The sequence below is a fragment of the Myotis daubentonii genome, chromosome 18 (assembly GCF_963259705.1).
Source record: "Myotis daubentonii chromosome 18, mMyoDau2.1, whole genome shotgun sequence".
NCBI lineage: Eukaryota > Metazoa > Chordata > Mammalia > Chiroptera > Vespertilionidae > Myotis > Myotis daubentonii.
The window spans coordinates 43775535-43788905 of NC_081857.1; the positions used below are offsets into that span (position 1 = coordinate 43775535).

Sequence of the window (13371 nt, forward strand, 5' to 3'; positions counted from 1 at the left end):
GATGGGGGCTTGGCTCCCCACCAAGACCCACCTGTGGTCCGACCACCCTGGGGGGTTACTTTCGTTCATGAATTTATTAGAAACCCTCTTTCCTTCCCACATTTCACACGGGATGGAGATAGTCCCGCCTGCCCAGTGCGTTGGCGCCCAGGGCACACATATTGAGAGGCGTTCGCTGGACTCACAGGCCGACAGGGCAGGGTCCAGGGGAAACACAGGCCGGAGGAACCAGACAGGGAAGTCTGAGCAGCCTGATCACAGGAACCAACAGGCAGAAATAATGGAATGTGTCTGGACTCAGGTGGGAGGCATATGAAACGAGGGAGGGCCTGTGGCAACAGGTGACCTGAAGTATAGGAGCAGAGAGTTCAGGTCCGTGCTGGGCAAGAACAATGAGGGAATCGATCAGGTGGCGACACAGGTAGACACAGAGCAGCTTGTAGCCCGATATACCTAGACCGGCTGGCTTCACTGGCAGCCCATACCTGGCCCCGCTCTGAATCTGCTTGTAATAAAATGTCCGCGGCTTTGCTTGAATCTTCTGGTCCACGGTCCTCAATCTTCGGCATCGCGAGACACGACCCCGGGAGGAAAAGCCTCGGCTCACCGTTCAGGTTTTCACTGTTATCCGGGCAAAGCCTTTCCAACCAACCCCCAGCTCCAGCCCCACCTCGGCCGGGCAGGAGTCTAAAAACTGTCATTTCCCCGTCGCCCTCGCCCCCCCACCCCGCCCCCGCTCACACACACACACCAAACCAGGGGAATCCGACCAAAAGGGTGTTCTTCCCGAAGGTGGGGCCACAGAAGCCCGGGTCCCTTCGCGGCGACCTTATTTTTTTCTTCCCTGTGTATTAAAGCCGGTAATTCTCATTTCACTCTCTAGCCACCCTCGCCTCTGCGCCCAGTCACTCATGTGTGTCAATGTTTACTTCTCTGTTCCTAGTTTTGTCTGCTCTCTGATTCTGGTAGCGACATTATTCCAAACAGAATTGGCAACTTGTGGACGCGAAAGTATTGGGATAAATAAATAGGTGCTTTCCTACGAGCTATTTTTAGAAACGAACGTCACTCGCTTTTGAATAGAGTTAAGTACGTAGATAAAGACGCCGCGAAGCAGGCAGCAGAGTGGCGCAGCGGAAGCGTGCTGGGCCCATAACCCAGAGGTCGATGGATCGAAACCATCCTCTGCTAAGTACTTTTTTTTCCTTTTTAAAATTCTGCAGTTTATGTTCACAATAAAAAACAACAAGAAAAGCAGAGACAAACGAGCCAGTAGGGCCAATACTCCCAGGGCGTGCGATTTAAGGAAAGTAAGGAAATGCCTCTGCGTGCAGCTGACTTTACCTTCTAACGAGGTGCTCGAGGTCACCCACGCGCTAACAAGCTCGAAAGGAGCCCCTCTGAGCACAATTTTTCATCAATACCGCGTTATTGGACCAAACACTCTACGGAACATTATAAAGTCTGTAAACACCTTGTCCATCGAATGAGCTATTGAAACACGTGTTTTGTGTAGATGTGTGTATTAAGTGTAAATATTGTTAACAGTCACAATTTTTGTACTCCGGCCAAAGTGGGCTACTTTAATTTATTAATATATGGACGCCTCAAAAAATAGTAACGGCCCTGGGCCTCTTTAAACCCCTGAGAAACGCTAAGAAAAGCATTCTTTTCTTCAAATGGATAGAGACACCGTGTGAAAGCGCTCTAATCTCACATTATAACCATCACGGGCAATAGGGTAGTGAAGACTGGGCGGGGCGGGGGGTGGCTGGAGGAGGGGGAGAAAGCGGGGTGCGGGAACCGGAGATATTTGTAATACTAACAACAACAACAATTTTTTTTTTAATGAAAAAAATATCAGAGAAAGCACCAGAAGAGCATGGGAAGTGAAAGGGCGGGTACCCACGCAGAATGGCGAGAGGGACACGGTGTAGATGCTTCCTGATATAAGACCCCCTTACGGGTGCGGTTACCATGACAACTCTCCAGACAGCTGACCCAAGTATCGAGAGACTGAAAATAGTGAATGTGGGTGAGTTGATAAGGAACAATGAGTTCGCTTATTAGAAAATATCCCTTGATGCAGACAATATGCAATACTTTGGCATCGCTTAGGAGCCCAAAACTCCAGTTTTCTGCTCAGCAGTGGTAGACTGACTGACTTTCCTTTCCACAGAGTCCCCATATGCCACAAGACTTAAATGATTGTCAGTTTCAACCTTTCCCCAATCCCGACTCCGTGGCCCCAAATGACCCCACATTGTCTAGAATTTCCATCTTTTTAAAGGCGAAAAGGCCCAGGCAACATAGCCTGTGCATCAGGACGTGACGTGAAGGACTCAGGACCCGGCTGGAAGAAAGCTCAGTATGCTTTTAAATATTTCAGCAAAACTGAGCGCTAGCGACCACGTGGCCTAACGGATAAGGCGTCTGACTTCGGATCAGAAGATTGAGGGTTCGAATCCCTTCGTGGTTAACTTTAGCTTCTGCGTTCTCTTTTGCCAATAAACTGCCCTAATCCATAAAAGAGGGTCAGGAGTCAGCAGTTTCACCAAGCTCTTTTCACTTTCTTTTCTTTTATTTTTTTTTAACTAATACATATTTGTATTCTTGAGATAGTGGCATTTAGATAAAATCCAATTACCATACCTCAAATAGATTTAAAGAAAGTGGAAAATGTCCTTGGGACACTTGGGATGACTTTAGGGTTATATTTCGATAAATAGAACATCTGCTACCCACTTTATGAGCTACAGTAGAAGTTTTCCAGTAATATTGTTTACTCTATAAAATCATATTTTAGGATCCCAATGTGTTAGCTCATGTGCATGTTAAAGTACAGGTAATTGAGTCCCTATAGGGAACCATGTCTGCTTGTTTGGGTCAAAATTTCTCCCTTTTTGTTGCTATATCCTCTTTTATTCTTATGTAGTTGTCCATTGAAACTAAAAGAAAGTTTTTATTGATTTATAGGAAGTAAGATGCATTCTAAGGTTTAGATAATTTGGCTGTTTAATGCTGCCTGTCTAGCTGCAGCATCAGCTAACTGATTTTCGGTTGCTCTCATTGTGGCAGCTTTAGAATGACCTGGAATTTTGATAATTGCCTATTGTTTCAATTCTGTATGACATCTAATAATTCTTCAACCTATTTTCTATTCTTCCCTGAGAAAGTTAAGAAGCCTCACTGCTTCTACAACATTTTAGAGTTGTGAGCTACACCAAGGTTTTAGCTACTATTAGTGCAAATATTGACTATTTGATCTTTGGCCAATTTACAAGTCCAAGTTAGAACAATTAATTCAGCTTATTGGCCAGACCTTATTCAGGTAAATAAGAACATTCACTTATGTCTACCATGGAAGCTATAGCATATCCAACTTGGTAACATCTCTGTTTATCTTTCTTTTTTTTTTTTAAATTAAATCTTTATTGTTCAGATTATTACATTTGTTCCTCTTTTTTTTCCCCCCCCATAACTCCCCTCCTCCCAGTTCCCGCCCCACCCTCCGCCCTCACTCCCCACCCACTGTCCTCATCCATAGGTGCACGATTTTTGTCCAGTCTCTTCCCGAATCTCCCACACCCCTTTCCCCCCCCAAGAATAGTCAGTCCATTCCCTTTCTATGTCCCTGATTCTATTATAATCAACAGTTCATTCTGTTCATCAGATTATTTATTCACTTGATTCTTAGATTCACTTGTTGATAGGTGCATATTTGTTGTTCATAATTTGTATCTTTACCTTTTTCTTCCTCTTCCTCTTCTTAAAGGATACCTTTCAGCATTTCATATAATCCTGGTTTGGTGGTGATGAACTCCTTTAGCTTTTCCTTATCTGTGAAGCTCTTTATCTGACCTTCAATTCTGAATGATAGCTTTGCTGGATAAAGTAATCTTGGTTGTAGGTTCTTGGTATTCATCACTTTGAATATTTCTTGCCACTCCCTTCTGGCCTGCAAAGTTTCTGTTGAGAAATCAGCTGACAGTCGTATGGGTATTCTCTTGTAGGTAACTGAGTTTCTTTCTCTTGCTGTTTTTAAGATTCTCTCTTTATCTTTTGCTCTTGGCATTTTAATTATGATGTGTCTTGGTGTGGTCCTCTTTGGATTCCTTTTGTTTGGGGTTCTCCGCGCTTCTTGGACCTGTAAGTCCATTTCTTTCACCAGATGGGGGAAGTTTTCTGTCATTATTTCTTCAAATAGGTTTTCAATATCTTGCTCTCTCTCATCTTCTGGCACCCCTATAATTCTGATGTTGGTACGCTTGAAGCTGTCCCAGAGGCTCCTTACACTATCCTCGCATTTTTGGATTCTTTTTTCATTTTGCTTTTCCGGTTGGATGTTTTTTGCTTCCTCGCATTTCAAATCATTGACTTGATTCTTGCGCTCCTCTGGTCTGCTGTCGGGCGTCTGTATAATATTCGTTATTTCAGTCCGTGTGTGCTTAATTTCTAGTTGGTTCCCCAATATAAGATTGAGGGTCTTATTAGTTTTCGTGTAGATCTCATTAAGTTTATCGGCAGCTTCTAAACAGTTCTTGAGAGACCTTAAAAGTGTGGTTCTGAACTCTATATCTTCCATTGACAATTTTGTCCTGTTTCTTTGTCTCCGCATTTTGTTATGCTTCCTTGGTGCACCCCCTAGTGGTCTTTGTTCGCAGTCTTATAGATAAATCTTGATTGTTGTAGCTAATTCCAGGGAGGGTTTGACCTCCAGGCCAAGTGGCTCTGAGAATCAGCTGTGTCAGCAGTGAGAGAACTTCTGTCCTCTAGGGAGGTGCTAACCTAGCCTTTGCCTGAGGCTATCCGGCAAATGCCTCTGTGCAGGGCTTGGGCGGGGCGGGTCGCACAGGATCAACAGGGTGGGCCGGAGAGAGCAGTTATGGCGGCTCTCAGTCCTGTCCCCAGGGGCTCTGCCTCTCTGAGTCCCAGCACCCGCTGCAAAGCTCGGAGAGAAAGCTGCACTCGCTCTGACCGAAGCCAGACAGTCCCGCTTCTCCCGTTTGAGTCTGGGTCCCTAAAGACTCGCCTGGATCTGGTGCTCAGAGTCTGCGACTCCCTCCCGATTGAAAACAACAACCGCGCCCTCCGCCGCCAGCCCGCTCCGCGCACTCCGCACCTCAGAATTTGACTTCAGCACTGCGCCTCCTCTGAGTGTCCGTGTGCGTTTCTCTTTCCTCCTAGTTGTAGGACTTCCACTCAGCCAGTGTTCCTGTGGTTCTGGGTGATGTCCCTTCCGTTTTTTGGTTTCACTTTTGAAGTAGTTGTTCAAAGCAGCAAACTCCGGCGTTAACCTATGCCGCCATCTTGGTTCTCCTCTTTTCACTTTCTTTCTTTCTTTCTTTCTTTCTTTCTTTCTTTCTTTCTTTCTTTCTTTCTTTCTTTCTTTCTTTCTTTCTTTCTTTCCTTTTTTTTTTAAGTTCTGGCTGCTGTGGAGTCTATGTTACCGTTTTTCACTCTTCCCCTCCTGTTCCACCTTCCTTTCTTCCTTCTGTTGTATCCTCATCAAACGGATGAGAACAGCCTGCGTTCCAACCTCAATTACAGAGCAGAAATATTAAGGTCATTAAAAGAGCCCAGGTGTTTACAGAAGTGTGCATGCAACAGACCCATAGAGAAGGTAGCTGCGCAAAATATAAAAACACACATTTCTGTGCCTACATAACTGATTTTAATAATAATTTATAGGATGAAGAGAAGGTAATTTCCAACTGCTGACTTCCTGGTGAAACATGGTCTTTGGTTTTGTATCTAAATATTGGTTCAAACGTGGAGGCCATGAGGGCTCTTGCCAGGTGAAAGCAATGAATAATTAAAACAAGGTAGAAAACAACCACAAGGTAGCTATGGGCCCTTTCTTTCCCAGCCTGTTTCTCAGAGCTCCTGACTGGTTTCCACTAGTCCTCTGTGAAGTCCAGACCGTACAGAGAGAGCAAAGAGGCTTCCCTCGTTTGTACGTAATGTATTCATTCCTGTTTCCTTCCCTCTTTGTTTAGGGAGAAAAACAAAGCCTTTGGGTTTGAGAAAGGTGATGGGCTGGGGCAGAATTGCCCCAGATCTACCTCCTTACTTTGGGACAAGAGATGGCCACGTTTAAAACCACCCTTTAACGTGAATTAAAAGGAGTGACACACCCCCGCAGGTCTTTTATGCTTGGATGAAGTTTCAATCCCTCCCCTGCCACCACACACGCACACAACAGGCCTTTAAGTGTCTGTTTTACAACTACCTGTTGAATGTTTACAGTGTGCAAACTTGGAGAAACAGGGTTTAAAACCTTATTCTCACAGAAGGTAAAGTGGGGAGGGAGTGGCACCAGGGGTAAGACTGCACAGGCATCCGTAGCATCAATAATTACCTCCGATTCTTTGTGGGAGAAAAAGCAACATATACAAAGCATATCGTGTATGACCCAATTCCTGAAGACTCCACTTCGGCTTGCAATCAGGACCATCGCCTCCTGAGCTTTGATTTCCAAGATTAAGCGGGTCATCGTGTGTAAGCCAGCTTGGAGCCACATCTTCCGAATACGCCATCTATTGTTAGGTGAAATTCAAACACAGGCGTTGCTTTAAAAATCCATGCTTCCTGGGTCCCAGTCTTCATGAGGCCTTGGGAGGTCCGCTGACTTCCGCCGCGTGTACTCCAGGAGTTTCCAGGTCTCAAAAGTTGCAATCCCAGTCCCGGACAAAGAGAAGAAGCATTCTTTCCTTTGCAGATGCACGGGAAAGGGACACTTGATCTGGGTCTTGAAAATGGATTTTACCAGAAGGAACCATATAAGCAACAGCACAGCATGTGGGCAGTTTCTACTCCTAAGGGGCAAAGGTTGAGTTTGATGGGGAAGTTGGGAGGGAGGAACTGATAAGGCGTCCAGCCAGAGAACTTTGGACTTGGAAACGTGCCTGAGATTTAAAAGGTAAAGAATATGAGACAAAAACTTGCCAACACACGGCCACTGAGCGAAGAAAGGGGCCAAAGGCCTCACTTCAATCACTGGCAGCACCGGAACCGCGGGACCCTGCCCAGGGGAGTCAGACCAAGCGCTCAGCGCGCAGTTCTCGCTCTTCGCTTACAGACTAATAACAGGCTCAGAAAGCACTAAAACGGCCCCTGGCAGCACTCGCTAAAACCTGGCACCCACCACGGAGCGGGCCCCGGAGCGACGAGGATGGGATTCGAACCCACGCGTGCAGAGCACAATGGATTAGCAGTCCATCGCCTTAACCACTCGGCCACCTCGTCCGCTGCGTGGGGAAGCTTCGGTAAATATTACATTTCTTCATTGAACCGACTTGTTCGGCACTTTCTCTTCTTTTATCGCAAGTCTTCATTCATGAACATGATGCATTTGTTCGCCTGGATGTCCCTCTTGCTTTGATAAAGGAAAAAAAATAAAGAAGAGCCTACAGTCCCGAAATGGAGGGGTAGGGTGAGGATGTGAACCTGAATAAAAATGACAAAATACACTTCCAAAGAGAAATGTGGAGTCTAAAAAAGCCGGACTCACAGAGACAACGAGTGGAATGGCGGTTATAAGGGATTTGCTTGAGGGTGGGAAGCTGCGGGGACGTGGGTCAAAGGATGCAAAACTTACTGTTAGGAGAAGAGTCCGTTCTGGAGACGCACAGCACACCGATCATAAGCAGCGGTGCTGTATCATAGACTTGAAAGTTGCTAGGAGACTGTATCTCAAATGTTCTCACCACACACACACACAAAGAAATAATTATGGGATGTGGTGGAATGGACTGTGGCGATCACACTGCAATACACAAGCGTATCAAATCAAGACGTTGCACAGTTGAACTTGCACAATGCTGTCTATCAGTTATGTCTCTTTGCTCTACAGTCCTTGTGGCATCCGCCTGAGGTTGGGTGATTCGGGGAGGGTGCAGGGAACCCCGGCTTTGTTCGGGGCTGGATGCTGTGAGGAATTCTGTGCTTGAGACGAAGGTAAGAACACAACGAAGCCAGAGCTGTGAAGCTCGTGGGCCCTCGGATCAGGTGGAAGGAGGTGCTTGGCGTTAGCGTGGTTTGCGCGGTGAGCTTTCCGTGTCTGTTCTTCGCGAGATTATCACATGTTTTGTTGTTTGTTTGCTGTTTCCGTCTTCTGTCACTGGGCTCAGAGGATGAACGCCCTTGTCGATGCCCCTGGTCTGCGAGCCTGTTTTCGTTCAGCAGAAGGATCCCCGGGCCGAGCAATATTAGCCGCCAGCGGAGACCGCAAGGCACTGAGTGTTGATGGGGTGGGGGGCGCGAAGTTCAAGTGTAAGGGCGTGTCTTTACAGGCCAGAGTGCACTCTTGGTTTGGGGACTTGATGGGCATAGGCCAGGATGCACCAGTGATGGGAAAAAAACAGCAGCAGGCCCCACCGAGATTTGAACTCGGATCACTGGATTCAAAGTCCAGAGTGCTAACCATTACACCATGGGGCCACACGAGGACACCTTGAAACTCCTATAAATATTTCTTACAGAGTTTGTCATTCTTACTATTTTGTGAATTATAGTTTCAGTTTAAAAGATATTTATTCAATTTAAAATCTGCTACATCGCTCTCAGCAGAGACTACAAAATGCACAGGAAGACCTGGGCTCACACGCACCACGAACTTCTCAAGATCGAGTGCGTGTTAGAGATGGATAGCACCCGAACCCAGAACTGAGGTCCCAGATGTGAAACGCGAATACTTAGACATCTTGAAGAAAACCGAATTTCCCAAGATCTGAAGGGGACTCTGGCCCAGTGAAGGCGGAGGGAGAGGAGAAGGCGGGGGTGGAACAATGAAGGAGGCATGCGGCTGATGGTCAGAACCGTGAGATGGGATGGGTGTCCGTCCAGGTGCAAAGGTGATCAGACGGCCAAGGAAGGCACCAAAAACACAGAAGGTCCCACCGAGATTTGAACTCGGATCGCTGGATTCAAAGTCCAGAGTGCTAACCATTACACCATGGGGCCAACCGGCACCACGGCCGCAACAGTCACAAGCTCTCTGGCAAGCTTTCCCAAAGGCGTTGGCTGTGCGTCCGGTGACGTTCAATAGGGTGACTTCTTTCCTGAACGTCCCGTGGGTCCTGGGAGAAAAGGCGAAGCCAAGCAAAGCTCACTTTTGCTTGGAATTTTCCTGCCGTCACAGCGCTCTTTACAAAACCAAAACTGTGCATTTCTGGGCAATGTCAGAGATTACGAAAAAACTTTTCCCTCTTTAAGTATTTTTACTTCCTTTCTGCCTTTCCTAATAGACAGAATGCAAGTATGATAAAAGATAATTTTTGTTATGTTTACTCTTTTCTATGTTACATATACAATTTAGTGTATGCGTTAGAGTTAGCAAGCAAAACGATTTTTAATAAAAAAAAAAAATAAGATTTAGCGGAAAGCAGCTTTGAAAATTATCTTTCTGGTACTTCCTCTCTAGTTCTGGCCTCTGAGGTGGAACGATAAGAGAGCTCCAGAAGGAGGAACGGTTGGGAAATTCTTTTTGAAATGTTCCCTAATCATCAAACGTGTTCACAGGAGAATACTGCTGCACTGGCGTGCCCACATTTTGGGGAAGAAAATCAAGTGGAAGAAGCTACAGGCAGGCGAGGCTTCAGCAGTCAGACCTGAGGTGGACTGCCGATAGGGAGACAGCAATTCATAGAGAATTAGAGCGTCTTTAGGATGCAGGCTCAGAAATTCCTCTGTAATCCCACAATCATTTTCAAAGATTTGTCTCTAGCGACTGTCACACTAAGAGACTCGTGCTACCTGCTTCCAGTGTTACGGAAAAATAAAACAGTAACCAGGAAAACGGTGTTTCGTGTTATTTTATTGTGTGTTTGAATTTCCAGAGTTGGTCCAGGAGATGATGCGGTGCTGGGGAGGAAAAGCTCAGCTGCGTAGTCGGCAGGATTCGAACCTGCGCGGGGAGACCCCAATGGATTTCAAGTCCATCGCCTTAACCACTCGGCCACGACTACCAGACTCCAGCCAGCACCTAGATAATTCCCATGAGGAATATTACCTCTCCTGCTCCAGATTGGAGTTTCTGTTGGGCACCTGTTTTGAAATGTCTGTCATCATGGTAAAAACAAGACTGGGAAGATCGAGATGTCGATCATAAATTATTACAAATTGTAACAGTTTGACTATGGGATACATATTCCGATCTGTACCAGGCGTACATATCCCCAAACCTGAGTTACTGAAATCACCAGAATTGCCAGACTAATGACTAGCATTTACCGAAGTTGGAGACCGAAAGCAGCAGACCTGCAGTACTAGTCCCCAGGCCCACCTGATAGTCCGTGATAAACTGAATTCAATCCCCTTTCCTAAAATCTAAATTTGTGTCAAAAGTACAAGTCAAGATAGCAGAGGATGGTTTCGATCCATCGACCTCTGGGTTATGGGCCCAGCACGCTTCCGCTGCGCCACTCTGCTCAGACACGCCTGATACTCTTTCAAGTAGTATTAAAAAAGAAGTTCTGGCATTTTCCTAACCTCTAGTAATTGATGAATATTTTGGCTGCCAATAAGAATGGAAAGAGTACACTGATATCCGTACGTGACTACACTCCAACTCCAAATACTAGCGGCTTAGCGTACCCCCGAAAGAGCCCAATCCTCAGATCCGCGTTTACTCGGGCTCTGACAGAATGACGTTTCAGGTTATTGGAAAACCAAGCACATGCTAATTAGCATAACTTAAGAAGATGAAATTGCAAAAGGAAGGCTAACTGGTCTTTCTCAGCTCAGCCATCCCCAGATACCAGAAACATGGCTACTTTAGGATTTTGTTTACCAACCTTTAAATAATTTTTATTTTTCAATCCCAGTTGATACATATTATTATATTAGTCCCGATAAATCTCGCAGTCATCATATTTTTTTGACACTGCAGTGAGATGTTGCCTTGCAGTAATGGGAAGGAAAAAACACGACTTGCATTGGCCGGGAATCGAACCCGGGCCTCCCGCGTGGCAGGCGAGAATTCTACCACTGAACCACCAATGCTCACGGAAGTGCAGCTCTCTTTTTGTCCTTATGTAGACATCGTTACATTGTCACATTAAAACAAGAAGATTGCGTGTTTTTTCCGCCCCTTAGGACTTTCTTAAATTCCATTCACTTTGATCAGGACATTTCTCCTGCTGAAGGGATCCAGAATAAGCCACCACTGTGGCAAAAAATAAAATTATTTTGAACTAAAAGCATTTGAGTTTCTAAAATCCCTTATCTAAGAGCAGAGCCTTCCAAAAGAATTCACTTGTCATAAATCCCGTCCCCTGAAGCAACTCTCATCTTCCCTTCTGAGAGGGAAGTTGGTGTAGAAAAATAAAAAATAATTTTCCCACCCTAAATTCTTGGTTGGAATCCCTGCAACCAAAGCAGAAGTTTGTTAACATGTATATGTCATGTGCACAAGGGAGAGGCCCAGGGAGACTGGTCGCTCTGGGAGAGCAACGCATGAAGCGGAGCAGAACTTACCCCAAAATATGCCTCTTTGACATAAGAATTATTTTAGGTCCATTAGTTTTTAGAAACAGCAGACACAGAAGAAGATCCAAAAACCAAGTAGAAGGTACCTTTTTGTAAGAGACATTTACATTTGTAGTAATAATAATAATGATGATAATCCTATATAATAAAGGGGTACTATACAAACTGACCCTCATGCCCTCACAAGATGGCTGCCTATGACCAGGCCGGCAGGGGTGTTAGTGAGGGACACCAAAGGACTGAACAGCAGGCTGCGTGGGGGGTGCTGTGAGGGGTGACCAGGCCAGCAGAGGGGGGAAGTTGGGGGTGACCAGGCCGGCAGGGGGGCAGTTGGGGGCAACTAGGCCCCAGGGGGGGGGGCGGATGGGAGGAAGGGGGTAGTTGGGGGTGACCAGGCCAGCATGCAAAGGCAGTGAGGGGTGATCAGGCCGGCAGGGGGGGCAGTTAGGGGCGACCAGGCAGGCAGGTGAGTGATCAGGAGCCAGCCCTCCAGGATTGTAAGATAGATGTCCCTGGGATGGGCCTAAACCAGCAATGGGACATCCCCTGAGGGGTCCTGGATTGGAGAGGGTGCAGGCTGGGCTGAGGGGACCCCCCCCTCCCGTGCACAAATTTCGTCCACCAGGCCTCTAGTAGTAATAATAATAATAATATACATGTAGGCATTTTAAAATGGAACTAGAGCTGCAATCACAGAGGAACTGCCTTACACGTTTTATGTCTCACACCTTTGGGTGTAAGACTGTCCAACCTCAGAGGGAAGGCGAGGGGGGGGGCAGGGGGAAGGGGAGATTGGGAGTAAGAGATCAACCAAGGCCTTGTATGCATGCATATAAGCATAACCAATGGACTCAGACTGTAGGGGGGTGAGGGCATGTGGTGGGGGGTGGGAGCGGCAGGGGAGAGGTCACTGGGGGAAAAAGAAGACACGTAATACTTTAAACAATAAAGAATTTAAAGTTAAAAAAAATCTTATGACTTTCAATTTAAAAAAAAAACAAACACACCCAACCCTTTGGGTGTTTAAAAAAAAGGCAAAATAAACTCTGGACTTGGCCTAAAGCAACCTTATGCCCCAGAAAACAGTTTGCAAGGATAACAAGAAAGCAGATATTATGGCTACTGTGCTGATGACTAGGGGATTGAAAACTAAAACCAGTCTCTTCGTTATACTAGGTGCACCAGTTAATGCGGATTTTTTCACCAGATGGAGTTACACATGTGTTGATATATGATGCGATTTGATATGTATGCTATTTTTTTGTATTGACAACAAGCTTCAAAACTTCATGTGTCAAATTTTCTGAAGGTGTTAACATCATAGATATTTTTACGCTTAAATGTGGGAAGTTTTAATTCATTACTTTATTTTGAAGAAAAGTGCTGCTGAAAGTTATCATATACTTCGGAAAGCTAATGGTGAACACGTTCCATCTCAAGATACTTGTGAACGCTGGTTTAAACGCTTTAAAAGTGATGATTTCGATGAGAAAGACAAGGAACGTCCAGGTCAACTGAAAAAGTTTGAAGACCAACAATGACAAGCATTATTAGATGAAGATGCGTGTCAAACTCAAAAACAACTTGCAGAAAGATGAAACGTTGCTCAGCAAACAATTTCCGACCGTTTACAAGCAACGGGAAAGGTTTAAAGGAAGGAAAATGGGTGCCACATCAGCTGAACGAAAGACAAATGGAAAACCGAAAGTCATCAGTAAAATGTTGCTTCAAAGGCATGAAAGAAACTCTTTTTTGCACCCAATTGTGACTGGCGATGAAAAGTGGATTCATGTCGAGAATCCCAAACGCACAAAAACTGCATTATTAACCGGTTAACGCTTAATCCGCATTATTAACCAGGTAACAATCGGCATTACCGGT

General features: G+C 45.6%; 1 long non-coding RNA gene and 8 other non-coding genes across 9 annotated transcripts; 3 read left to right on the forward strand and 6 right to left on the reverse strand.

The window, feature by feature from the left end:
* The first annotated feature begins 1119 nt into the window (after positions 1 to 1119).
* On the forward strand, positions 1120 to 1191 carry TRNAM-CAU (transfer RNA methionine (anticodon CAU)). The gene has a single exon. It is a non-coding gene; the product is annotated as a tRNA-Met (tRNA).
* Positions 1192 to 2406: 1215 nt separating this feature from the next.
* TRNAR-UCG (transfer RNA arginine (anticodon UCG)) lies at positions 2407 to 2479 on the forward strand. Its single transcript has one exon. It is a non-coding gene; the product is annotated as a tRNA-Arg (tRNA).
* Positions 2480 to 6974: 4495 nt separating this feature from the next.
* LOC132220874 (uncharacterized) lies at positions 6975 to 10065 on the forward strand. The gene is made up of 2 exons (XR_009449876.1): positions 6975 to 7268; positions 9840 to 10065. It is a non-coding gene; the product is annotated as an uncharacterized LOC132220874 (long non-coding RNA).
* Positions 7167 to 7248, reverse strand: TRNAS-GCU (transfer RNA serine (anticodon GCU)). The gene has a single exon. It is a non-coding gene; the product is annotated as a tRNA-Ser (tRNA).
* On the reverse strand, positions 8371 to 8442 carry TRNAQ-UUG (transfer RNA glutamine (anticodon UUG)). Its single transcript has one exon. It is a non-coding gene; the product is annotated as a tRNA-Gln (tRNA).
* On the reverse strand, positions 8893 to 8964 carry TRNAQ-UUG (transfer RNA glutamine (anticodon UUG)). The gene has a single exon. It is a non-coding gene; the product is annotated as a tRNA-Gln (tRNA).
* TRNAS-UGA (transfer RNA serine (anticodon UGA)) lies at positions 9887 to 9968 on the reverse strand. The gene has a single exon. It is a non-coding gene; the product is annotated as a tRNA-Ser (tRNA).
* A 294-nt stretch (positions 10066 to 10359) lies between the features above and the next one.
* On the reverse strand, positions 10360 to 10431 carry TRNAM-CAU (transfer RNA methionine (anticodon CAU)). Its single transcript has one exon. It is a non-coding gene; the product is annotated as a tRNA-Met (tRNA).
* Positions 10432 to 10933: 502 nt separating this feature from the next.
* TRNAG-GCC (transfer RNA glycine (anticodon GCC)) lies at positions 10934 to 11004 on the reverse strand. Its single transcript has one exon. It is a non-coding gene; the product is annotated as a tRNA-Gly (tRNA).
* Between the last annotated feature and the right edge of the window lie 2367 nt (positions 11005 to 13371).